This window comes from Lynx rufus, unplaced genomic scaffold, assembly GCF_022079265.1.
Source record: "Lynx rufus isolate CCGP_SWC_20201006 ecotype Redwood Valley unplaced genomic scaffold, mLynRuf1.p SCAF_1, whole genome shotgun sequence".
Lineage (NCBI taxonomy): Eukaryota > Metazoa > Chordata > Mammalia > Carnivora > Felidae > Lynx > Lynx rufus.
In genome coordinates this window covers 228,491,418-228,516,742 of record NW_025814823.1, presented here as the reverse complement: position 1 = coordinate 228,516,742, position 25,325 = coordinate 228,491,418, and the positions used below count along the sequence as shown (strand labels likewise).

The following is a 25,325-nucleotide window of genomic DNA, read 5'->3' as shown; positions in this document are numbered from 1 at the left end:
CCCACAGTTACAAATGAGTTACTCTGCTACCAACAGAGCAAAACGTATATCGCCAAGGAAGACAGAAATAACCCAATGTATTTACGTGTTGCTGTTTTCTATATTTTACCTTTCTTAAAGACCGTAATACAACTTGTAATAAATGTCATTACTACCTATACATTTCACAAGGCAAATTTCAAACACTGGTGTTTCTTTCCCCAGCAAAAATGCTAAAATATGATTTCAGAGAGCAAATGCAAGGTCTATTACCGCATACGTAAAGAATAAATTTGTTTTTACTGTTAACAAAACTAAATTATATAAACACTATGCAGACCAAATGTGCTTTCGAAGCTTCTTTAAGAATGAGTTTCAACGCTTACTTCTTACCAAAACCAGCACAGCAACTTTCCTGACAGCAGAGATAAAAGGACCCAATTAATATTAACATATACACACATTTCCTATCATAAGTACATTTAACAATGCTTTATAATGCAACATCTAGTTCCTGCTTCCCAGAGAACTGCCAGCTTCCTGGTTTTCTATTACTAATTCTTCCACTGAAAACAGTCAACACTGGGCCTTGTATTCAAAGGTAACCCCCCAGGTAGTTTCAAATATCCAAATGAAATGGTACAGTTAATTACATAAACCAACTTTCATTGAGTGAAGTGAATTCAATTATCACGGGGCTATAAATATACCAGGTGCAAAAAACATAAAGGCCAGAATAAGGCAAGGTTTTTGAAAATGTAGCCCATTCATGGTGATTTAGTCTTTGACATGAAATTAATCTGAACGATTACTTTATTTCAATTGTTTTAACTTTCAAATATTACATCATCAAAAATGCAGAAGGTTCCTGTTCCAATAGGAAGCAAAGGTAACAAAGAAAGACCCTAAGGATCAAACCTGGTGGTATAACTCCTTTCCCATGTGGTAAGGAAATTAATTCTGTATTTTAGATGTGATGCAAGAAGAAGTGTTACGTATTTTAAGAAACTGTTTTTGGTATGGCTCATTAATCCCACCAAAGTCAACCACCATTATATTTATTGAGCTTCTCTGATATGCCCAGCACAATGTTATTCAAATAAAACATACGAAGGGCCTCCTGGGTGCCTCAGTCAGTGACCGACTCTTGATTTCAGTTCAGGTCAGGATCTCACAATTTGTGAGATCGAGCCCCACCTCAGGCTCTGTGCTGACTGCTGACGGCATGGAGCCTGCTTGGGATTTTCTCTCCCCCTCCCCGCCCCCCCCCCCCGCTCCTCCCTGGTTCGTGCTCTCTCTCTCTTTCAAAAATAAATAAATAAACTTAAAAAAAAAAAGAAAGAAAGGTAGGAGCAATAGTACACCAAAAACTAAAGGGAAAAATCAAAAAGCTAAATAAAGTCTGTACTATTTATTTTCCTTTCATAACTGAAGAAAATAAGGGGAAATATGTTCCTGAGGTAAGTGTCCTGAAAGTGAGTTAGAGCAGGCCAGGAAAAAATACTTCCTTTCTGCTTTTTCACTTCCTTCTTTCCCCTTTCCCAAAGCAAAGGGTGAACATTTGAATCTGCTCCAATGGAAAATTCTAGAAGAGCAGTGTCTCCCTGTTCCCCATGACCCCCTCCCCCAGCACTGTATTGCTGCCACTTCCGGAGTGAGCGAGGGGGGTGGCCACTCCACCTTCTAAGCCTAGGTCTCCCTTGCTCTCTGGAAACCTCCCCATGAGCTTGTCTCCCTCCTTCCTTATAGGAAAGCCTAAAGGGAAAGTATCTCCCAACCAAATCTCGCACATTCTCCTTCACATCATCGCCAGTTCCCGTGCCATTCAGAACATCATTTTGAAACCAATTAGGACGGAACCATCAACCCTAAGGCTAAGGCAGACTGAGGGAGCAGACCGCGTGGTGAGTTTCCCTGCCAAACAATGGAAGAAAGAAAACACGAGGTGCCCAATTGCTTATTACATAATAATAACAAAATGGGGGGAAACGAAAGTTGAAGGTGTTAATTCATTGAGTGATATAGAGCAGTAGGAGAAAATCTATTGCTTTTCTAATCCAGGAAATGCACAAAGCTGAAAACCACAGTCTCCGAAGAGAAAATCTTAAGGCAATTACCACTAAGAGAACGATAGTTGAAGGCAATTTTTCTCCAAACTGTTATCCCCATTTGGGAATTACATTTCTTTCTCTCTCCCTTTTTATAGAAAATTAATGAAATGGAAAACATTTTTAAATTACAAAAGTTTGTTCTGTAGAAAGGTTTCCAAACGGTAAGCATTCGATTTAGAGTTCATTTTTCCCTAATTAGTTCTATCCAACACTTGTACAGATTAAATCTTGTTAACCTCAGTTCAAAACTCTTATTTAAGTATTAAAATTTTATTCTAATATATAGGGAAAAGCGAGACCTACATATATATTCTAATATATAGGGGAAGATAGTTCCTTGTCCATAGTGTGCGACAACGAAGAAACAGCCTCAGGCCACTTCAAACACCCCCGAGTCCCAGGCCGTCACCCCTCAACCACTCATGCCAATGGGGATACACGTTGGTCTCGAAATGTACCTTCAAAGTCTGTCTGAAAGACACTCCCCTCCTTCTGTACAGGCTACAGTTCCACGCATGTGTCAAGAATCTGTTCCTATATCCCTTCCTCAATGGAATTCTTCTGGGGTCTCAGGAGTCCCTTCTCTGAAATTCTATTGCTCATTCCTTGAATCTAATCATTTTCATCCTGAATAATAATTTCATTTTAGAAATATAATTTGTACTAGAATTTTTTTAAAAAAACAACAGCTTTGACTAACATGATTAGCACAGCATCTGACACACAATAGGTGCTCATTAAGTATAGATCAAGAGATCATTTTTAAATCACTTCTACTCTCATAACCAAAATGACATTTATTTTTAAGTACTACCTCTATTTTTTAATCTTCTTAGAGGTATCCTTTTCCATGCCATTGTTGCTGTTGTTGTTGTTTTTATTTTTTAATTTGTTGATATAGATAGTGAGAGTGGTGTCTGGGGCGTGCAGTACAAGGAATCGTTGATGGGTGTAAAAGCCAAATTCCGACCCCTCCTATCAGTGTCACTTTGGTCTGCTCCATTAGTTGAATGGAGGACATACGCTTGCTTGTTCTGTATTTCCATTTTCCTCTATTAGCCTAGACTGAAGCATGAGGTTGACACGTTGATCAACTTTCACATTTTTTCTTGCATTGAAATATACAAGCCAGAGCTCTTTTTCATTATCATTTTACTGAGTGATTATCAAATGGGATAGAATTGCAAACCGGAATTCTGTGAACTGAATTATTCATTTGAGTGAATTTCAGTATAGCAAGCATCAGCTTACCATTGCTCTGAGCGATCAGCTAAGGTTTCCAAACATTTCCTTATGGGGGACTGTTGTTGCGATATTATTTGCAGTGTGGAATGTCAAAATGGTAAAACTCTACTATTAATAATGAATCTACAGACTCAGGGAGGAGCACTGTGTCTGCAATCAACAGGCTTAGCTTTATCTGGCTTTTTTCTTTTCTTTTTAAAAAGAAATCTTCAGAATTCCAGTTACAAGATTTAGAGCATTTCAATCTTATACCCTATAAAATCTTATGTGCGGAGGTTAATAAAATGAGATTAATCCAGAGATACTACATGTTGCGTTCTTTTCTTTTTTCCTTTCAAGCACAGTATGCTAAATGATGCCCAGTCTACACTATGGAAGAGGGATTCTGGAAACAACTTAGTAATAATGGAGGTTAGCTGCCATCCAGTGGCTGGAAATATAATTCACTTCCCAGAAGAGCTAAGGAAATGCAAAGTGGACCCACGTCTCATGAGTACAAGGGCTACCAAGAATTTACATTTACTGTCTCATATTTACAAAAAAAAAAAAAAAGGAATGATGGGAAAATTGTCGAACCCTTTAATGAGAGAGAAGCCTCTTTTGTAACTCTAAGCCATAAGAAAATTTACTCATTTCCCTTCCAAAAATCCCCAGTTTAGAAACTTTGCCTACCTATATCATATGAGTGAAACTAATGAAATACTTGTAATTTAATTTTTTTAACTTTATTTATTTTTGAGAGAGAGAGAGTGTGTGTGCGCACGTGCACATGCACACAGGAGCAGGGGAGGGGCAGAGAGAGGAGGGGAGGGACAGAGAGAGAGAGAGAGAGAGACAGAGACAGAGAGAGAGAACCCCAAGCAGACTCCACACTGTCAGTGCAGAGCCCAAGGCAGGGCTTGAATTCACGAACCAGGAGATCATGACCCGAGCCAAAATTTATAGAGTCAGACGCTTAAGAGACTGTGCCACCCAGGTGCCCCAATAGTGAAATAATTATAAATGATAAAACAGATCTGACCGCGTGAAAGATGGTACATTGGAGAGGCAAAAAAAATATATGTATGTATGTGTGTGTGCATATATATATATATGTATATATATATACATATATATGTTACATCAATCTCTAAAGAATAAAAACATGAAATATATCCATATAGTGATCCCAATGTTGATAGTTACATAGTGAATTCACTTTGAACAATTTTTATCATTTCCTGCTGTGTAAAACGCAGTATCTTTCCCTCGCTTAAACTCTTTAACCTATTCTAATATGAACAATTCTAATATGAACATTTTTAAATAGTTTTTGTTTGTTTTATTATAAAAATAATGAACATTTATTATGGAAAATATAAGTAAAAACTAAATATCACCAAAATCTGAGCACTATTAACATATATTCTGCCGGTATGCTTTCTGTCAGAAATGCCCTGGCTCTCCCATCTCCCACTTTCCTAAAAAAAATAATTAAAAAATATATATGTATATTCACACATACATATGTATATATACCTATTTTTAATTTATAAGATATTAAAAAACTTTCTCATATTACTCATATTCTTCCAAATATGATTTAAGGACTACATACCATATTGATTAGATAGACTCTAATTTATTTAGCCTGTACATTTTTTCTTAACTTTTAGATTGGTTCCAATTTTGCACATTATAAGCACTATAAAGAATACCTTTGGGGAAAAAAAAGAATTATCTTTGTATACAAATCCTTGTATAGATCTCTGCTTATTATTTCAACAAATTGGTAGAAAAAATATTCCCTCAAATTATGCCTTTGGTTCCCATGAGAAATGTACATATTTCATCTTTGCCTACATGATAGATGGGAAATGGTAGCCAGCTGTAACCCCATTGCTAGTATAACTTGCCTGTCTTTAGCCATAAGGGGCTGAACATTTTTAAAATATTTATTAGATATTTGGTAGGGGGAGGTGTTGGGGGGGTGTGGGTGTGTGTGAATTGCCAATTCTTGTCCCTTCCTATTGTTCTCCTGGTGATATTCTTTCTGTTGATTTGTAATTGCACTTTTTAAGACTAGATAAAGATACAGCACACACACAGAAAATGAAGAGCTGCTTCGACATTACTATCATACAGAGTCGCATTAAAGACAAAAGCCTTGGGCGCCTGGGTGGCGCAGTCGGTTAAGCGTCCGACTTCAGCCAGGTCACGATCTCACGGTCCGTGAGTTCGAGCCCCGCGTCAGGCTCTGGGCTGATGGCTCGGAGCCTGGAGCCTGTTTCCGATTCTGTGTCTCCCTCTCTCTCTGCCCCTCCCCCGTTCATGCTCTGTCCCAAAAATAAATAAAAAACGTTGAAAAAAAAAATTTTTTTTAAATAAAAAAATTAAAAAAATTAAAAAAATTAAAAAAATAAAAAAAAGACAAAAGCCTTAAAGATTTAGACCAAGATAGACGCTTCATTTTTATAAAAGGTATAATCCACTATCAGTATATGGTAGCTATGTTCTAAAAACAAACAAAAAAAAACAGTATTAATATAAAATAAGCAAAGCACAACCTCTTAAAAATATAGGCAAAATTAACAGAAAAATGATAATAAAAGGATGTTCTAAACAATGTGTTAATAGAAATATATTAACTCTTATACAATGGAATACTACTTGGCAATGAGAAAGAATGAAATCCTGCCATTTGCAACAACGTGGATGGAACTGGAGGGTATTCTGCTAAGTGAAATAAGTCAGTCAGAGAAAGACAGATATCATGTTTTCACTCATATGTGGAATTTGAGAAACGTAACAGAAGACCATGGGGGAAGGAAAGGGGAAAAAATCATTTCAAACAGAGAGGGAGGCAAACCATAAGAGACTCTTAAATGCAGAGAACAAACTGAGGGTTGATGGGGTGGCGAGCAAGGGGGGAAGTGAGTGACGGGCATTGAGGAGGGCACTTGTTGGGATGAGCACTGGGTGTATGTAAGCGATGAACCACGGGAATCTCCCTCTGAAGCCAAGAGCACACTGTATACACTGTATATTAGCCAACTTGAAAATAAATTATATTTTTTAAAAAGACAGAAAGGTAATCATCAAGAAAGATAGTGACCCTGCCTTCCAGTCTCTAAGATTATAACTTCAGTTAGCAAACAGTAAGCTTAATCACATTGACTATCCTCTTTAACAATTTTCAAATTTTCCTTTACACCTCCATATTTAAAAAGCCTTCTGTTTTTTGTTTCAGTGGTGTTGTGCTCAATTTAAACTGAGGTCTGTCCCCTACTGGAGTAGTACTGAATAAAAAGTGTCTTACTGCCTTAAAAAAAAAAAAAAGAAAAAAGAAAAAAAGAAATATATTAACCCTTATACTCTCCAAATAATATTATTCTTTTATATTGCCATAGATGGTTAACAAAACTAATGAAGCCAAAGAAACCTTAATACATCGTAGAGAACAAAAATCACACGAGTCACAACCTGTTACAATAATGTTATATATTAGAATTAATCATGAAGGAACTGCATATCCCTTGACTGCTTTAAAGCTTAGAAAAATAGGGGGGCACCTGGCTGGCTCAGTCCATAGAGCATATAACTCTTGATCTCGGGGTTGTAAGTTTGAGCCCTCATTGTGTGTATACATTACTTAAAAATAAAAAAATATTTTTAAAAAACTTAGAAAATTGTCTTTTAAATTGCTACCGAACCCCTACAGAACTCCAAACTGCAAATACAAGCCATTTAGAATATGACAGATCCCACTAAAGACTCAAGAGGACCAATAAACAGAAAGAACGACAGAGGGACATATGTGGATTCACTTCCAGGGTCCTGGGAAAGGCAGGCAGAGAGGGCTGGGAGAGGGGTGCCCCTAGTCAGGCTGAGTTTGTCAATTCACCCCTGAGAGGCTCTGACCCTCGATGCTTTGAGTGCAAGTCTTTCGGGACCAGCCCAGCACCCAAGACAAGTCCTTGGGGCACCCCAAGTGCTTGAGAGAAGAAATGGGGCACAAAGGTGGGTCCGGAGAAAATGCATGCGAACTAGAGGTCGTACTACCACTTAAAGTCTCCGGATTCATTCCTTACCTGGTTCCCAGGTCCCCTCTCTGGAATTCTAGCTGTGTTCCATCAAGATTCCTCATTAACCTCTCCAGGAGAGGCATCCCAAATCTGGACTCACTCCATGCTACACTTGAATATGAGGATCACAGTGGAAAGCAGGGACCCAGGTGAAGAAACACAGTCAGGTAGGTAAAGTGACTTGTCCAAAGCCCAGAGACAAAATGTCTTCATGTTCCCAACACGGCATTATAAGTCCTCTCTTAAAGATGCTTCTCACATTCTTTCTACTAATCTTTGACCCTCAACTCCTTTGCCATCTGACTCACAACTTGCGTCCTCCAAGAAGGATGCCTTGATTGACACTATCTCCTGACCCTGAGTACTCTTCTACATAAAGGTCAATCCTTAGAACTTTCATTGTTTGTTTATATTATTTTATTTGTATCTGTTTATGTTTTTGCTTTGAATTCAAAACAGGTGGTAATGTGTACAGATACCTTTATGTAAAAGATAAGCAGCTGAATCACTGTGTGCAAACTGAGTTTTAGAAAGCCAAATTATATTTTCTCACTTATACGTCATCATTTTGGTTTCACACAGAAATGACTGCAATAGGTTTAAACAGAAAATACATAAGATCCATGATTCCATGCTGATACTTAAAAATAAAAACCAAAAAAAAACACCATTTTTGTCGCTTCTGAAGGTTGCAATGGTACCAACTCACTTTGAAAACTTATAAAGGGAAAAAAATCATTTTTCCTGCTTTTCCAGAACAAACTGTATTTCATAGCAATCAGTTTATGATAGTTGTTTTTAGAGAGGAATTCTAGGGTTTTTTTTTTAATTTTTTTTAACGTTTATTCATTTTTTGAGAGACAGAGACAGAGCATGAGCAGGGGAGGGACAGAGAGAGAGGGAGACACAGAATCCGAAGCAGGCTTCAGGCCCTGAGCTGTCAGCACAGCGCCCGACATGGGGCTCAAACTCACGAACCGCGAGATCATGACCTGAGCTGAAGTCAGACACTTAACCAACTGAGTCACCCAGGCACCCCCAAGGAATTCTAGTTTTTAAATGCAGAACAAATGAGAGTAAGTCACCATTTTGAGCTCTTAATGAAATACTACATTGAGGCAGCAATGATCAATGGATGCTAAAACCATCAGGTGAAAGACTAATGGGGAATTTTGTAGTGAGTAAATGAGGAGAAATTCATTGATCAATCCTAACGTAACTAAATGTAAGATAACAAGACATTATGCCCCTTGATGTGATGGAATAGAAACCAAACAGCAGCACCTATGAAATACTCCTGTAAAAAAAAAAAAAAATCAGTTCTAATCAAGTGTTTGCCTCAAACTACAAGTTAAAGACAAAGTAGGGAAAGAGGAAATTGTCAAATGACACCATGAGGATAAGGTCAGCCCAGTTCACACAGGGAAACGTTAACGGGACAAATGACACTGTTTCTCCAAACACCATAAAATGACAGTTTAAAAAGGAGCAGGGGAGGTGCAAGCGTTACAGGTTAAAAGAAAAGTGTCTTTACAAGACACATCAAGCAACTATAATACACAGTTCAAACAAGCCAACAGTTTTGTTTTGTTTTGTTTTGTTTTGTTTTGTTTTTAATGTTTAAACAAACAGGGCATGGGGGCGCCTGGGTGGCTCAGTCGGTTAAGCATCTGACTTTGGCTCAGGTCATGGTCTCGCAGTTGGTGAGTTCAAGCCCCGTGTCAGGCTCTGTGCTGACATTTTTACTGAAATGAACATAAAAGTTATGAAACTAAAAGTACAATAAATAAATAAATAGGCTATATACTGATATATTTGTACGTGAAACAATGGGAAGATTGGTATTTGCTTTAAGATCCTCAAGCCACAACAATGGAGAAGAATGAATACAAACAATTCTCCAAAACTGTCAGAGAATGTGGGTTCAGGTGGGTGATAAGTAACACGGAGATTCCATTAGACAGTTCTGTCTACTTTCGTATCTTCTTGAATTTCTGCATAATAAAAAGCTAAGAGTTTTACCCTGGTTTACAGTGTTTAGAGCTACACACAGTCCAAGCAGGATGAGGCCTGAGATTAGTGACACAATGATGTGAACGTTATGAACTGAACAGACCCCCCATGGTCTGGTTGCTTTGGGGCTTCAGGCTTTCTTCTCACTCCATACCCCAAACCTCCTCCCCTTACGCCCCTTCACACCGTCTGCTCCAGTGATACCACAAGGTCCAAAACACCCTGTATGTATGGGGTTCCAATATTGCTATTTTGTGAAAAAAGGCCCCCACCTTGTCTGCTTGGTAAGTTCCTATTCTTTGCTTCCCGCTTGTTTCAGACTCACCTGCCTCCATAGGAGAGCTTTCCCAAATGTCACTCCCTGCTCTCCATCACAACCCCTTCCATCCTTGCTTAGAGCACAACCCAGTGTAATTGTGTCTTCACATGATTCATTTCCTCTACTAGAATGAGCCTTTCAAGTACTCATTGTTGGGAGATATTAATAATATTTAACAACCTATACACTAACAAAAACTAATATATGAATCAACATATAAATCAGTTCTTACATTCTCTTTTATCTTCTAGATAAACTAAACTAGATTTGTTACGAAACAACTAACAAAATCTTATAACACGTGTCAGCTTAAAATAAATGCCTAGTCTAAGGTATTGCCTGACAAGGACAACTGCTTCAATCTCTTGCAACAAATTCCCCCATTAATTTCACAGTCGTTGGGTAGCATAGTCTTAGAGAATTTACCAGCTATATTTGTTATGGTGCTGGATATTCACTCAGTTTCTACTGAACTAAGAGCAGATACTTTCAAAACTGCCCTGGTCCTCGCAATACTGAGATTTTTACATATTCAAAATCGCCAGTAACAACATTATCATTCAGCCCCTGGACACATCATGTCTTAATCCCATTAATCTGCAGACATATTAACTGACATGGAAAAAAGAACTTTGCACATGTGAATATATTAAGGATTTGGGAAGGGGAGAGACGATCCCGGATTATTCAGGTGGGCCCAACATAGTCAGCTTTTGAAGCAGGAGACAGGAGGGGCAGTGAGAAAGAAGCAAATGTGATAGAAGAAGGAACGTCACTGTGATGCAAAGAGGTGCCACGAGCCAAGAAAGTCAGCGACCTACGGAAGGTGGAAAAGGAAAGGAAATGGATCCCCCCCTGAGAGGACCCAGAAGGAATGCCTACCAAAACCTTGATTTTGCCCAGTGAAACTGACTTTGGACTTCTGATTTACAAGACTGCATGAAAATAAATTTGGGTTGTTTTAAGTCACCAAGTTCGTGATCCTTTGTTACGGCAGCAATAGGAAACTAATAAACAAGTTAAGTCTTCAAGGATGTTTGTTGGCCTGTCATGTTTAAAAATCAAACCCCACCACTCAGGTTCCATGAGCAATGGTGCACTGGTGTGGTTAGGGACAGCTCCGGGGCTGAGCTGCCTCCCCTACTGCTTTGGTATAAAGTATCTTCTCTGTGCTTCAGTTACCTCCCTTGTAAAATGACAAAGGGAGGAGAATACTAATTCCAGTACCCAAATGAACCTTCTTTTAGAATATGGTTGCCCTAGACCAATGCTATATATATAGTACCCCAGCCTTCTTATAACCAAAGTCCTAAGGAGAACACAATTTCTGCAAGAGGGCACAACCACAACTTCATGGGCTCAGAGGGCGTCAGGCCTTTGCCCATTAGGGTACCAGTGCTACCATCACTGTTTCTCCACTGCTTCTGAGCCCTTCTGGCCCGGAGGAGACACACGGCTGGCCCAGAAGCCATGGGAAGCTGGTTTAGGCAGGTAGGAGGCTTGTAGGGACCAGAGGGTCCCTATGGCAGGCTGCACTAGGACTTCCCAGAAGCTGGTGAGTATCAGTGGAGCAGACCGACCCTCTGAAGTCCACAGCAGGGCGCAAGTAGCAGGTATCCAGAAGGCAGAAACGTCGGGGCACTGAGGGTCTTGGACACAAACACACTAAAAGAGCAGATGTCAGCCCATAGCTCTGCGCCAGGCCTTCGTCCTTAAATTAGTGGGAAAATGAGAAAGTTTGAAGATTCCAAGTGAGGAGACATCATGGCCAGGGCAACAATGAGGCCCTTGAGGGTTCTGAGGCAGGGTCTACTTACACACGAAAGGAGGGACTGAACCATTTGCAACAGTTAGTGTGGCTGTACCAGGACACGCTTGCTCATTTTAGCCTTACGTTAAATTCTGTTTTGTGTAACCGTAGTGGATATTGAAGACCGGTTCCTTCAACAGCCATGTCAATCCACTTCCAGTATTTGTCTGTTAGATTTTTGTTCAGGTTTTTTTTTTTTATATTTACTTTTTATCCAACTCTATTTGACATATAATATGAGGTACATTGGAGGTATACAACGTGTTAATTTGAGATATCTATACGTGGTAATGATTGCCATTATTCCAAATTTTGCACCTCTATCACATCACATAATGATCATTTCTTTTTAGTGCTTTGAATAATTTCCAGTCTCCTAGCAAGCCTCTAGGGCTTATTTACTACTCATTGTAAATCTGTCCCCTTAAACAGCATCTGTCCTATCCCCCAACTCTCCATCCCCTAGTAACCATTTTACCCTCTGTTTCTATGAGTTTGGATTTTTTTTCAAATCCCACATATGAATGATAGTATAATCTCATCTCACTTAGTATAATGTCCTCAAGGTCCATCCGTGTTGCTGCAAACAGCAGGATTTCCTTCGTTCTCAAGCTGAATAATATTGCATTGTATATACATCACATCTTCTTGCTTTTTGCATGGTAGCAACCTAAAAGTTAAACACTACATTTCTCAGACCCCTCTGCAGCTCTCTTGCAGCTAGAGTTCTACATGTAACGTAGGTTCTTCCATTCAGATGAACTTTCACGAGATCTTAAATCAAACTGAGCTTTGGGGCAACGTAGGGTGTAAGATCTCCACTTCGCCAGGGCAAATTATGGCCAGACGTGAAAGATCTTGGAGCCAGAAGCAGGACAGCAGCTCAGTAGTCGTGGAGAGGTCACACTTCCCACACTGGCCCAGTTCTGTAGTGTGGTTTTGGAAGCTCAACCTAGGTTTATTTTATTCAAGACTTCCAGTGATTCAGTATGATAGCTGTAGCCCTCAATAAAGTCCCTTGTGCTTTAAACAGCTAAAGTGAATACTAATACCTATAACTGAGAACAACCACCAGGTAAATGGTACCAAAAGTGAATTCAGGAAACAGCTCTCCTGGAATCTGAGCTTGGCGACCTGATTTGTATCCAACTGCCTTCAGACACTAGGACACTGGAAGTCACGGCCCGTGGGGACAAATCAGTTGCTTAAGCTGTCAGTTTTGGTCGTCTGGAATGAAGCTGACATTGAAGCCCCATGGATTTAGAAGCCCCAAGGTCTCCTGCAGTTGCCAATTACGGGGAACATAAAGAATACGGAACTGCGGGTCGCAGCCACGAGTAGCGAGCAAAACTGCACTGAGGGAAAGAGAGTCCCAGATCTTTGGAAATTACTGAATCTAGCTCTGAGCTAGCACAGTATGCACTGTGGGCCATCAGTTAAAGTGGGGGAGCGTGGGGTTAGTGATAAATGATGTTTGGCACCATATCTATCTCACAGTGACCCAGTGGATACATAAACTCGTTCTGTGACCCAGCGGACATGCGAACACATGCTGTGGTCACTTCCACAATGCCTAAACGTATGGTAACAAGAGATGCCCTCGGCAAATGGCAGAATCCTCCATTCTTCCAGGTGAGGACTTTCCTAGAACAACTTTTCCCTTTAAAAACAGAAAGCAGTGCCACCACCGAAGATGAGACAGAGGCAGGTGGTGATCCCGACCACAGATCCTTTAAAACCACTTGTTCTGCTAAGACTTGTCTCAAGACACAAGATCTCAGAGCAGGGCTCCCCAGTCCTGGTTCTGCTAGTATTTGGGGCTGGATAATTCTTGCTTTGTGCAATGTTGAGCAGCATCCTTGGCCTCTAGCCACGACATCCCAATAGCACAGCCTCTCCACTTGTGACAATGTCTCCAGACATTCTGGGGAACAAAATTGCTCTTGGTAGAGAAGCACTGAAATGACATGAAATAAGCTTAATCAGGGATTGATTCCAGTTACAGCTGCTATTCTAAATGGGATTTCTTGAACTAGAAAGAAGCATAATTCTCGTTGAGCTTCTTTGGTTTTGGAGGTAATATATCCTAAATTGGGGTATACTGTCCCTGCCATGTGCACAGTAATGTACAAGGTTTCCAGCTTTGAGTGGTCCAGAGCAAGACACAGCTCCATCTGGTACAAGTCTCTCTGACCTTCTGACCTATCCTGAAGTTTCTGGGGAAGATGGGATTCTGTGGGGAACTGAGAGAAGAAAATCCTGACAGAGGCCCCTTGCCCACTTTGGAAACAACTCTTCTTTTGAAAAAAACCCTGGCTTGCTACTGAGCCTGATAGAAAGTTCTAGTATCCATGGCATCTGAAATTCCCATTATGAGTCCAGTGTTTGCTAATCCTTGGGGTCATAAATTTGGGCTTACATAATGACTGCCCACCAGGTCCTGAAGGCACAGGTAAATTCTTTGAGCAGGGAGGTCATATTCTCAGTGAACTTACACCTGTACACAGTTACTTTTCTCAACCCACACCTGGTGTGTCTTGGGAGGCAGGCCACTTTGCCTCTCCTCCTATGCCCCAAACAATGTTTCTGGTTTGACCCAACTCCTAGAACTTGAAAGATGGAATCTTACAAGGTCATCTTTCCCAATTTCCTTACAGGACAGATTAGGAAACCCAGGCCTGGAGGAGTCTAGTCCTTTCCCCAAAATGATAAAGACAGGTGGTAACTGGCTAGGATAAGAACTTACCCACGGTCTTTCTGCATATTTGATGGTAAAGAGTTGGTCTAAGATTCTTGAGTAAGAAACGATTCTGCATCCTGCTTCGGCCCTTTCCTTGACACTTGTCATACCCAGAGAAAGAAAACCTATCAATCTGTTGCATTTCACAACAAATGTCACACTTCTACAAAAATAGAGAAAGTTTTGACTGTGTAACTCAAAACCCTCCCACCAGTTCAGCTCTGCCTCTTGCTCTACCCCTAGGTGGTTTACCTAGCCTCACAGAGCTTATAGGAATCCTTCCTCAAGTCCAAGGTGATCATAAACACACTTGGTCCTAGATTTGCTTAAAACTGACATAAGGAATGCATTACTCTTGTGAAAATAATGCTTGGTCAAGAAATTAAGGGTAAGACCGTAATCCATAAAGCATAATGACATTCACATTCTAGGGATCTCAGAACAAGAGAGAAAAGGGGGGTGCAGAAAATTTATTTGAAAAAATAATAGCTGAAAACTTCTCTAATTTGGGGAAGAAAATAGATACCCAGATCTAGGAGGCACAGAGATCTGCCCAAAAGTTCAACCCAAAGAAGTCCACACCAAGACACATAGTAATTAAAATGGCAAAAAGTAGTGATAAATAAATAAGTTTCAAAGCAGTAAATAAGTAAAAAAAGACATACAAGGGAAACTCCATGAAGCTATCAGAAGATTTGTTGGCAGAAACTTTGCAGGCCACAAGGGAATGGCATGATATATTCAAAGTGCTGAAAGGGAAAACTCTGCAGCCAAGAATACTCTATCCAGCAAGGCTACCATCCAGAATACACGGAGAGATAAAGAGTTTCTCAGACAAACAAAAGCTAAAGAGGTTCATGACCACAAAATCGGCCCTACAAGAAAGGCTAAAGGAGACTCCTTAAGTGGAAAGAGAAGACCATAAGTAACAGTAAGAAAAGTAGGAAACACAAAAGCAGCAAATGTAAGTATACCTACAAAAATCAGTCAAGAGATTCACAAAATAAATGGATGTAAAATATGACATCATACACCTAAAACATGGCGGGGGGGGGGGCTGGGGAGGAGTAAAGAATGGGTTCAAACTTAAGCAACCATCAACTTCAAATAGACTACTATATACAGAAGATAATACATACAAACGTAACAGTAACCACAAATCAAAAACCAGTAATAGAATGCAAAGAATAAGGAGAAAGGAATCCACGTATACACTTAAGAAAGCCAACAAACCATGAAAGAGAGCAAGAAAAGAAAGGAATAGAGAAAATCTATAGAAACAACCACAAAACAAGTAACAAAATGGCAATAAATACATATCTATCAATAATTACTTGCATGTTAATGGACTAAATGCTCCAATCAAAAGACGCAGGGTAATGCAGTGGAAAAACAAACAAACAAACTACAAAAGACTCATTTCAGACCAAAAGGCACCTGCAGACTGAAAGTGAGGAGATGAAGGAATGTTTATCATGCAAACAGATGTCAAAAGAAAACCAGGGTAGCAATACTTATATCAGACAAAATAGACTTTAAAACAAAGACTGTAACAAGAGACAAAGAACGACACTATATAATAATAAAAGGGACAATCTAACAAAAGGATATAACAATTGTAAATATTTATACACCCAACATGGAAGTACCCAAGTACTTTAATAGTTAATAGTTAATAGTAAATATAAAGGACGTAATTAATAGTAATACAATAACAGTGTGGGACTTTAACACCCCATTTGCATAGATGGAGAGATCATCCAAACAGAAAATCAACAAGGAAACAGTGGCTTTTTGAATGATACACTGAACCAAATGGATTTAACAGATATATTCAGAATATTCCATCCTAAAACAGCAGAATACACATTCTTTTCATTGCATACAGAACATCCTCTAGAAGAGATCACACATTAAGCTACAAAATAAGTCTCAACAAATTCAAAAAAATCAAAGTTATACCATACATCTTTTCTGACCACAATACTATGAAACTAGAAGCCAACCACACAAAAAAATCTGGAAAAAGCACAAATACATAGAGGTTAATTAACATGCTACTAAATAATGAATGAATCAACCAAGAAATCAAAGAAGAAATTAAAAAGTACATGGAAATGAGCAAAATTGGAAACATAATGGTCCAAAACCTTTGGGATGCAGCAAGAGTGGTTCTAAGAAGGAGGTTTATAGCACTATAGGCCTACCTCAAGAATCAAGAAAAATTTCAAATAAACAACCTAACCTTAAACCTAAAGGAGCTAAAAAAAAAAAAAAAAAAAAAAAAAAAAAAAAAAAAAAAAAAGAACAAACAGAACCTAAACCCAGTAAAAGGAAGGAAATAACAAATATTAGAGTAGAAATAAATGATACAGAAACTAAAAAAAACAGTAGAACAGATCAATGAAACCAGGAGCTGGTTCTTTAAAAAAAATAATAAAATTGATAAAGCTCTAGCCAGACTAATCCAAAAGAGAGAGCAAGAGAGAGAGAGAGAGAGAGAGAATCCAAATAAAATCACCAATGAAAGAAAAGAAATAACAACACCACAGAAATATAAACAATTATAACAAAAAATTACGAAATCTATATGCAACAAATTGAACAACTTAGAAGAAGCAGATAGGTTCCTAGAAACCTAAAATCTACCAAATCTAAAGCAGGAAGAAATAGAAAATTTGAATACACTGATTACCAGCAAGGAAATTGAATCAGTAATCAAAAAACTCCCAAAAAACAACAGTCCAAGAACATATGGCTTCACAGGTGAATTCAAACAAACATTTAAAGAAGAGTTAATACCTTTTCTTCTCAAACTATTCCAAAAAATAAAAGAGGAAGGAAAACTTCCAAATTCATTCTATGAGGCCAGTATTATCCTGATACTACAACCAGATGAAGACACCACAATAAAAGAGAACTACAAGTCAATATTTCTCATGAATATAGATGCAAAAATCCTCAACACAATATTAGCCAAACCCAACAATAGATTAAAAGCCAAACCCAACAATACATTAAAAACAATCATATACCACAATCAAGTGGGACTAATTCCTGGGATGCAAGGGTTCAATATTGACAAAACAATCAACTGAACAGTATTTGCAAACACATCAATAACAGGATAAGAACCATATGATTATTTCAATAGATGGCAGAAAAAGCATTCAACAAAATATAACATCCATCCATGATAAAAAAAAAACCCTCTGCGGGGGTGCCTGACTGGTTCAGTGAGAAGAGCATGTGACTCTTGATCTCAGATTCGTGAGTTTGAGCCCCACAGTGGGCATAGAGAGTACTTAAATAAACTTCTTTAAAAAGAGAAAAACTAAAACAACAAAAAACAAAACAAAACAAAAAACCTCTGCAAACTAGGCCTAGACGGAACATACCTCAACATAATAAAGGTCTTATATGAAAAACCCACAGCCAACATCATACTCAAGGCTGAAAAATAGATCTTTTCCCCTAAGGTCAGGAACAAGGCAAGGATGTCCATTCTCAATACTTTTATTCAACATAGTACTGGAAGTCATCGCCACAGCAATTGGACAACAAATGGAAATAAAAGGCACTCAAATCAGTAAGGAAAAAATAAAACTCCGTGTGCAAATGGTATGATACTCTATATAGCAAAACTTAAAGACACCACAAGAAAACTACTAGAACTGATACATGAATTCAGTAAAATCACAGGATACAAAATCAATGTACAGAAATCTGTTGCATTTCTATACACTAATAATGAAGCAGCAGAAAGTGAAATTAAGAAAACAATCCAGGGGCACCTGGGCGGCTCATGTGGTTGAGTGTCCAACTCTTGACTTCAGCTCAAGTCATGATCCCAGGGTGGTGGGGTGGAGCCTCGCATTGGGGTCCACACTGAGCATGGAGCCTGCTTACGATTCTCTCTCTCTCTCTCTCTCTCTCTCTCTCTCTCTCTCTCTCTCTCTCTCCTTCTGCCCCCCACCCTGCTCACACACACATACTCTCTCTAAAAAATAAAAAAATAAATTAGTTTATTAAAGAAAACAACCCTGTTCACTGTTGCACCAAAACAAAATATCTAGGAATAAACTTAACCAAAGAGATAGAAGACGTGTACTCTGGAAACTATAAAATACTGATAAAAGAAATTCAAAACAATGTAAAGAAAGGGAAAGACATTCTATACTCATAGACTGGAAGAACAAATACTGTTAAAATGTTCATATTACCCAAAGCAATCTACACATTTAATGCAATCCCTATCAAAAAACCAAAACAGCATTTTGCACAGAACTAGTACAAACAATCCTAAAATCTGTATGGAACCACAAAAGACCTCAAATAGCTAAAGCAATCCTGAAAAACAAAAAGTGGAAGCATCACAATTCAGATTTCAAGTTATATTACAAAGTGGCAGTTGTTAAAACAGTATGGTTCTGGCATAAAATAGACATGTAGATCAACAGAATAGAACAGAAAATGCAGAAATAAACCCATAATCATATGGTCAATCAATCTTCAATAAAGAAGCCAAGAACATACAACGGGGAAAAGGCAGTCTTCAATAAACAGTGTTGGGAAAACTGGACAACTACACGCAAAAGAATGAACCTGGACCACTTTCTTAAACCATACACAAAAATAAATTCAAAGTGGATTAAAGACCTAAATGTGAGACCTAAAACCATAAAAACCCCCGAAGAGAGCACAGGCAATAATTTCTCTGACATTGGCCCCAGCAACATTTTTCTAGATATGTTTCCCGAGGAAAGGGAAATAAAAGCAAAAATAAATTATTGGTATTGCATTAAAATAAAAAGTTTCTGTACAGCAAAGGAAAAAAGTCAACAAAAGTACAAAGTAACCTATGGAATGGGAGAAAATATTTGCAAATGACATATCCAATAAAGGGTTAATATCCAAAATATATAAAAAACTGATACAACTCAATACCAAAAATCCAAGTATTCCAATTAAAAAATGGGCAGAAGACATGAACAGACAAAAGAACAGACAAAGAAGACATACAGACGGCCGACAGACACCTGAAAAGATGCTCAACATCACTCATCATCAGAGAAATGCAAATCGAAACTGCAATGAGATATCACCTCACACCTGTCAGAACGGCTAAAATCAAAAACGCAAAAAACAACAGGCATTGGCGAGGATGTGGAGAAAAGGAATCCTCATGCACTGTTGGGGGGAATGCAAACTGGTGCAGCCGCTGTGGAAAAGAGAATATGGAGATTCCTCGAAACGTTAAAAACAGAACTACCCTATGGCACTACTAGGTTTTTACCAAAAAAAATACAAAATCACTAATTCAAAGGGACACATGCACCCCTATGTTTATTGCAGCATTATTTACAATAACTAAACTATGGAAGCACCCCAAGTGTCCATCAACAGATGAATGGATGAAGATATAGTATATATACATATAATGGAATATTATTGTCATAAAAAAGAATGAAACCTTACCACGTGCAACAACATGGATAGAGCCAGAAAGTATAGTGCTAAGAGAACTAAGTCATTCAGAGAAAGACAAATAACCATAAGATCTCATTTGTATGTGGAATTTAAGAAACAAAACAAATGAATAAAGGGAAAAAGAGAGAGAGACAAACCAAGAAACAGCATTTTCCAAAAAGAAATAAAGGCTAAGGCATCTGGAGGTGTCTCGTTTCCTTTTTTAAGAAACAACTACAGAGTCAGTATCACCTGACGAAGTGACCTCATCACTTATAAAAGTGCTTCTAAGGCATGTCTGGCTGGCTCAGTTGGAAAAGCATGTGACGCTGGATCTCAGGGTCACAAGGTTGAGCCCCACATTAGATGTAGAGATCACTAAAAAAAAAAAGAATAAACTTTAAAAATATATATTTAAAATAGTTTCACACAAAATGCATGGTCTGATTATATGTAACTTCAAGGTATTTCCTGAAAAAAAATAATATTAAACTTCATATTTATTTTGCCTCGATTCCTTAACCTCTAACAATACGTCGGTTTCATTCTTTTTAGGCTCCTCCACCAGGTGGAGCTAATCTCCAAGCAATTCTGTTGCTGAGGAGGGAGGCATTGGCATTTTGGAAATACCTGATTATGAAGTGTCACTCACATGAGCATTCTTGATAGCATGGCCCATTAACAGCAACTCTACGAGTCATTAATTAAGATAAAGGAGAGGGGCGCCTGGGTGGCTCAGTCGGTTAAGCGTCCGACTTCGGCTCAGGTCATGATCTCACGGTTCATGGGTTCGAGCCCCGCGTCGGGCTCTGTGCTGACAGCTCAGAGCCTGGAGCCTGCTTCGGATTCTGTGTCTCCCTCTCTCTCTGCCCCTCCCCTGCTCACGCTCTGTCTCTCTCTCAAAAAAAAAAAAAAAAAAAAAGTAAATAAACATTAAAAAAAAAAAGGATAAAGGATAAACATGTCCAGCACATACGGGGAGCTGTAACTTCTCAGCCTCTCCTCGTTCAGGGAATGGTCTTCCAGTCCAGGCTTGCCTTCTACACCTCCCCAGTTCCCGACTTCGCTGGGAACGCCTGGAGGGGCGTGAGAAGCATGCCGTTCTTCCATCTCTGTTCCTGTAACTGGCACGTCTGTAGCCCCCACCCACTGACCCCCCCACCGCCCCCCCCATCCCCTCAGCAGCGAATGCCACGCCAAGAGTCAGCGGTCTTTAGAAGATCTCCGTTCTCCATTAGCAGAAGCAGAACATGGAGTCAGGTTCATGTAGATGATGGGCAAGGCAGGAAAGTGGGAAGACTGAGGGAAGGCTTAGTAACCACTTCTGGGTAAGTCCCGTGTGCCACACTGCACGCCTCAGGTCACTGCATCCCCATAACAACCTCGCAGGGTGGCCTGACTCACCCCACCTAACCTGTGAAAACTACAGCTTTGAGAAGCATCTCACTGTAGGCCACCTAGCTGGAATGTCAGGATGTGTCTGACTGCAAAACCTTCTTACTTTTTCTACCACACGTGATCAAGCAGACACTTGTCACCCTACTTAAACAACTAGGTGGCTCAGTCTCCCCGTGGAGCCCTACATACAAAGTATCAGCACCCAGGAGCCAAAAGCGGTCTCAAAAAATTCTGATCATTGTACACCTGAAACTAACATGACATTTATGTCAACCACACTCCAATAGAAAGAATCTAATTGTTGCCTGCATATCTCCAAGAATATGAAAGGGGGGTTGACTCATAACCCAGAGCGACGTTTCTCAAAGGCCCCTTCCTTCTGCTGCCCCATTCTCCTGCACCCCAGTGCTGTTGCAGATTTCTCACACGCAGACATCCACAGCTCCTCTTCCACCCTCCTCTTTCCTAGCCCTGGCTAAATCCCGCCCCGTCATGCCTCTCTGGTTCGCCGCCAGACTGGCAGCTCCCCGGTCTCCTTTGAGGCTGGAGGGAATGGTCATGGGTCTCTCACACAAATATCCTGGGCCCCAGCCCGAGCCAAATGGGAGTCAGACACATAAGGACACAACGGGACATCTGAAATAAGATGCCCTCAGGGAGGGTGATTCCTAGGAGTTGAATTACATAAGGATTTTAGGGGGTTTTCTTCTCTTTCCCTTGTTTTGGCCAATGGAGAAGGAAGGCCCACAGAAGGTTGCACAGCATCTCAGAAGAGAGCCAAGGAGACAAGATGAGAAGGACAAATCTCCCAAATAAGATTCAGGCCCTGAACTGCGGCTCAGGCCTGAGGACGGGGCCGCACACGAGCTCCTTGGGGATTCTGAGAGAACTGAGGGGAACAGCTGGTGCAGTTGTGATGTTCATGGGGCCAAGCACCATCCTCCTGAGAGGAGGGTATCGTGTACATTCATGCACAGACACGCCATGGTTTTTAGTCTGGGACAGCACCTGCCTCCCAGCCAGGTTATAAAAACCTAGAGAGGTAGATGCCGTGGCACCAGAAGCCAACACCTTTTCACACTGTGGTGATAGTGAATTTAATATGTCCACTTGGCTAGGCACAGAACCCAGATATTTGGCCAAACACTCGTCTAGGTGTTGCTGTGAAGGTATTTCTTAGATGAGATTAACAATGAAACAGTAGATTTTGAGTAGAGCAGATTACCCGCCATAATGGGGGTGGGCCTCATTCAATCAGTTGTAGGCCTCAAAGAAAAAAGTTGGAGATACCCCAAGGAAGAGGGAATGGCCCCTCCAGACTGCCTTCAGACCTCAGCTGAGCATCGACTCCTCCCTGGGGAGGAGGAGTCCTCCAGTCTTCTGGCCTACCCTCAAGATACCAGATGCATGAGGCTCTACAATTCTGTGAGCCAATTCCTTAAAACAAATCTCTCTTGATATATAGATGGATAATATGGCCAGCCTATTGGTTCTGTGTCTCTGGGGAGCCCTAAATACAACTACTGCCACCCGGTTCCCACCACCAACACCCGTACTGACCCAGCCAACCCCCTCTGTTGCCCAGTGGTTCCCTGTGTCACTAAGAGTAAAAGCCAAAACCTTCACAAAGGTCTCCAAGACCCCTCACCCCATTTACACAAACCTCCCAGCCCCCCTCTACCTCTAGGACCCATCTCCTCATTAGCTCACGCCCCTCCAGCCACACTCCGACCTGGGGCTGTTGCAGCCACCGTCCCCTTTGCTACAGTGGTCCTTCCCCACGTGTCCCCTTGGCCACCGCCTACGCCTCCTGCAGGTTCCTGCCTCAAATGTCACGTCACCATCAGGCTAACTCAATCACTGCTGTTGAAATCCCAACTCCCTTCCCCCGCCAGGCAAACTTGAAGCTCCTGACTCCTCTCCCTCCCTTTTATCCACAGCATTAGCATTCTTGCCACAGGTAAATGAATGTGCTTGTTCCAGGCCTCCCTTGACTAGAACTAAGCTGCACCACCGGGAGGATTCTTTGAGTAATAAAAATATAGATAAAATTACTGCCCCGTGCCAGGAAGCCACTGGGAAACAGCTCCACAATGAGATGGCCTATTAGTACAAACAAGGTTCTGATCTCAAGGGCCCCCTGGCACAAGTTGAGCCCCGCCCCCACTCTGTGATCGCTGGTGGTACTTAGAGAACCTCTGTGCAATGGGAATGGACAGGAGCCCCAGGCCTCCTGGGGAACACGGACGGAGGCATGACCAAACTCTGGCTGGTGTCGCCTCCTGCTCCGATTGGAAGCAAGGAGAGTCTTAGGACGTGAAACCTACAAGGCGATCAAGCTGAAGCGGTACGCAGGGTTCAGCACCGGAAATGCTCCCTGCCTGCCTCTTGCTCAGTCCCTCGGACAGATGTCGGACCCAAGTGTAGAAGATACCTGTTGTAGCAGGCAGAATACCAGCCCCGAGAGATGTCACCTCTTAACCCCTAGACCTGTGAGTGTGTTAGTATGCACAGCAATGGGAAACTCCGTGCAGATGGAATTCAGGTTGCTAATCCGCTGACCTTAACATGGGGAGAGTATTCTGGATCACACAGGTGAGCTGAGTGTAATCACAAGGGCACTGAAAAGTGGACGATGGAGGGGGCACCTGGGGGGCTCAGTTAAGTATCTGTCTTCGGCTCAGGTCATGATCTCACAGCTCCTGAGTTCCAGCCCCGCGTCAGGCTCTGGGCTGACAGCTCAGAGCCTGGAGCCTGCTTCAGATTCTGTGTCTCCCTCTCTCTCCGCCCCTCCTCCACTCGCTCATGCTCTCTCTCTCTCTCTCTCTCTCTCTCAAAAATAAATGAACATTAAAAAAAAAGCGGATGACATAGGTGAGAGAGGGGGTCAAAGAAGAGATGTGACTGAAGAAGAATGATCAGAGAGGTGGTGCTGCTCTCTGGAAGGGCCACGAACCAGGGGCCAGACCATGGTGGGTTCATGAAGCCTTCTACTCCTTCCAGTATTTTTCGAATGGGCATGTTTTGGGTTTCAGCGGGCCTGTTCCCACCACCATTCCATGCTGAGGATGACTAATAATTTAGCACTTCGTCCCCAGTTCTAGAGACACTCCTCGCCTGGATCATGGCGACACCAGAGCGAGCACCATCACCAGGAGACCTGAAGACATCACCACTAGCTGCAAAAGCTGGACACAGCTTCAGGGTGCCTCCTGGGGCGGGGACAATGCATTCATTACGGAACGAATGTTGGAGGGAGTACGTGTGTCCATTCTGAGCAGCCCAGCAGGCCAGAGACGGAAAATCATGCACCAGTCAGTGTATCAGCCCCCTGCACTGGGTCACAGTAAATACCTCCGGCCCCAGTCACCTCCCCTCCACTGCCTCTGGGCCACGGGGAGTTATTTCAGAAACGGCCTGGGGGGCGCCTGGGTGGCACAGTCGGTTAAGTGTCCGACTCTGGATTTCGACTCAGGTCCTGGTCTTGCGGGTTCGTGAGTTCGAGCCCCACATCAGGCTCCGCGCTGACAACACAGAGCCTGCGTGGGATTGTTTCTCTCCCCCTTTCTCTACTCCTCCCTGGCTCAAGCTCATGCTTTCTCTCAAGATGAATAAACAAACTTAAATATTAAAAAGAAAGAAAGAAAGAAAAGAAAAAGCAAAAGAAAGAAATGGCCTGGCTTCTCTACCCCACCATGGGGCCCGTTGGATCAGAGGAGAACACCTGACCAGCTAGAGAGATTTCCTCCCTGGAATTTGGAGTTAGAGCTGACAGAGAACGTGTCTCCTGGGCGGCTGTAAATGTGGGAGCTCAGAACCACGGGCGGGCCTCTTCTGCGTACGGGCAGGCTGTGGACGCCAACAAAGCCAGTCTTCAGAAAGAGACGAACAAGAGTGAAGCACTCGCGTGTGCAGCATCCGGTCAGGTCACCTGCCAGTCCTGACTCGGCGCCCCCTGGGGTCCAGCACCATCGCCAGGCACGTGGGGATTCCCTGGCACGACCCTGGCCTGTTCGCTTTTCCTGCTTTGGTTGGCGTAGGTTTCTTGCGACCAAAAGAATCCTGCAAGAATCCTGCAGGAAGCATTTACTGGAAAACATAAAAACCCGTGACCAGTCTGTATTCAGCTCTTCAACATGTTCCTGTGAGCAGAATCCGGGGGCAGCACACTAAGAAG

General features: G+C 41.3%; 1 pseudogene; it reads right to left on the bottom strand.

Moving 5' to 3' along the window:
* Positions 1-21,708, bottom strand: part of LOC124510454 (60S ribosomal protein L35a-like) — a 31,005-nt pseudogene extending 9,297 nt beyond the window's left edge.
* Between the last annotated feature and the right edge of the window lie 3,617 nt (positions 21,709-25,325).